The sequence below is a fragment of the Brassica oleracea genome, chromosome C3, assembly GCF_000695525.1.
Source record: "Brassica oleracea var. oleracea cultivar TO1000 chromosome C3, BOL, whole genome shotgun sequence".
NCBI lineage: Eukaryota > Viridiplantae > Streptophyta > Magnoliopsida > Brassicales > Brassicaceae > Brassica > Brassica oleracea.
Window position 1 is genome coordinate 42,482,133 of NC_027750.1, and position 3,001 is coordinate 42,485,133.

The following is a 3,001-nucleotide window of genomic DNA, read 5'->3' on the forward strand; positions in this document are numbered from 1 at the left end:
TCCCTTCCCCTTTCCTATAAAAAGAGATGCAGCCTCCCTTTTTGCCTTATCACAAATCTGAAGCGAAGCTCTGCAGAGAATTCTCGGAGGCCGAAAACCCTAGCCGTCGAACTCTCTCCCCTTCTATCCTGCGCCGCCTCTCTCTCTTCTCTCTTTCTCCCGCGCGTCGCTCTCTCTCTCTCTCCTCGCCGTCGCACGCTCTCTCTCTCTCTCCCTCTCGCCGGCGCCGTGAAGTGGTGGTGGTGACCAGATCTCAACCTTCTTAAATCCGTGTTTACAGATCCAGATCCAGATCTAGACTAAGGTGGAGTGTCTCGAACCCAACCTTCTTTCATGATTCTGTATACTCCTATATGTTGGAGTTAGGTTTGATTAGACCCTGATTGGGAGTTAGGTTGATAGGACATGGTATTGCTAGGATGATAGATGAATGGATCATGATGCATAAGAACCCTCATACTGATAAATGGGACTCGATGAACTGAATTGAATTGTTGTGGTGATGATTGATTGGTAGTTGATTCTAGTATGTTTGGATGTGTTGTCCCATGTGTTGTTGTGATTGAAGTTAGGATGCTAGAGAGAAATAAATGCTAGGACGATAGACGAGTAATGATTATAAAAGTTATTGAAGTAGAACTTGAATGCGATGTGTATTGTGTGTGACACCGATAGCGGGTGGCGTCTAGTGAATTGAGTCCCAAGTACAAGTATGAATGAAAAAGGAAGGTAAATGAGAATGGGAAGGGATAAGTGAAAATGATAAGGAAGTGAAAGGATAAGTAAAAGTATGAGAGAATGATGTTAAGGTTAAGCATGGGTGGGAAAGCATATAGAGGGTCTAAGGAAAGTATGTGGGGTAGTAGTCCACGCTAGGTATCCATAGGAGATGTGGCCAATCCACAAGAATATGGAAGCACCCATAGGAGATGTGGCCAATCTACAAGAATGTGGGGTAGAAGCCTAGTTGGGGCTACCCACTGTTGAAAAGGACGAAAAGATGAAAAGGATGTGCATTGTAGGGTTTTTAGCTCATGGTCGGGTAACAGGGAGTTAAAGGTGTCATAGGATCGAGTCGGACTGGTATGATGAGTCGGTTAAGCCTAGGGTTTGACGTGTGTGGCAATGAGTGAGATCATTGTATTGATTGATCACTAGGTTGTTAGAAATGAATGGAAGTGAATGTGGAAAATCAATAGATGACGTTAGGAAATGATAAAATGCATTAACTGATTGTAGTGGCTAGTCAGTCCTAGTTCCCGCATAGAGTAGTATAGAGTGTCATGCGGGCAGGCTGGGCTAGAACCACTTCACTGAGTAACTTGTTACTCACCCCTCCATTTCCATTTTTCCCTGTGCGCAGGACTGTAAGTAGAAGTATATGGATGTGGGTGTGACGGTATTTCAAAGAAGGTTATGCGCTCGTCTCTCGGGACCAGTAACGGGACACGTAGGGTTGGCTAAATGAGTAGACACGTGTCCATAACGCCCCTTCGATAACCCCGGTCGGACGCCGGGGAATCGGGCTGTTACACTATTGGTGGCTTCGCATCAGACGTGTCAGCTAGGTTTTTCGGTATGAGAGGGAGGTTATGGACCCTTTGGATCTTACAAACTTCTGGTGGTCTTTTCTGTGTTTGCTCGGCCGTGACACTTCACTTCCTATAGCTATTTTAGCCATGATGCTTTTCTCCTTCGGTGTACAAGCTGCTTGTTGGGCCATCTTCGGCATCGTTCCTTTTGTCTCGCGCCGCTCTCTAGGAATAATATCAGGACTGACCGGCGCAGGAGGAAACTTTGGGTCGGGTCTAACTCAACTGGCCTTTTTCTCGTCATCAAGATTCCATACTGCTAATGGTTTGTCGCTGATGGGAATTACAGCGATGATTTTTACGCTTTTGGTTGCATTTATACATTTTCCACAGTGGGGAAGTATGTTCTTAGGACCAAAAAAGTGACGGTAGAACATCAAAGGAAGAGCATTATTATGCGGCGGAGTGGACTGAGGAAGAGAAGCTGCAAGGATTGCATGAAGGCAGCCTAAAGTTCGCAGAGAATAGTAGATCTGAAAGAGGCAAAAAGGCAGCTCCGGACGGCACCTCCACACCGCTAGAAAATGAAAATCCGGCTAATGTTTAGTCATGGGATATTATTTTCATCTCCTACATCTACACACGTACACATAAAATAAGTGTTCTATATATATCCAAGGAGCACAATTTTATTTGAATCTACATGAGGCGATATATTCAAACTGAATTAAATTTACTTTGTGTGGCTTGTTTCTTGTTTTATATGAAGTTGTTTTTCAAACTAATACATTCATTTCATCAACTTGACATGTTTCTTAGTTTGTTTCTTGATATTACTTATTGATCATTTTTTTCAACTCTTATTGATCATTTCATACAATTAACATTTTAGTTTTATTTAACAAACCTCCATATGTTTAGTCCAACATCAAAATTACATTGGGAACACGGTTTCTTTATTTATATAAATCTGTATGTCACACAATTGACAAAAGATAGTGCGTACCTTGATTTCTTCATGGCAAGGTATAAGAATCAGTGTTTTTTACAATTTTTTTTTATCTTTCTTTGTACTAGGTGTATCCACGGGTATTTTTTTGTCAGAATTTTTCATACGGTTTTAAATTGTGTTTCATTTTTATGTTTCCGAAAAAAAATTGAATTGTGTAGAATGAATAATTTAGATTTTTTCAAAAGCAAGATAAGAAACTAGTTTTGTCTAAGTATCTACAAAAACTAATGTAATAACAGCTCAAACAAGAAATATTTGTAGATGATCAGTAACAAAAAAGTGCCTCACTCCACATTGGAAAATTACAAGATTCTGTTACAAACTTGAGTGCCCAATCTTCAGTAAAGAAGGCAGCATGTCTTTTGTAGCCGACGCTGGTGGCCACTTAGCTCCATTAAAAACGTGGGAGATGACGATGATCTGTACGGTCCATTAAATAAATAAAGTATTGATCGGT

The 3,001-nt window shown here is 41.2% G+C and overlaps 1 pseudogene; it reads left to right on the forward strand.

The window, feature by feature from the left end:
• LOC106330664 overlaps positions 1 to 2,139 on the forward strand; it is an 11,050-nt pseudogene extending 8,911 nt beyond the window's left edge.
• The last annotated feature ends 862 nt before the right edge of the window (positions 2,140 to 3,001 follow it).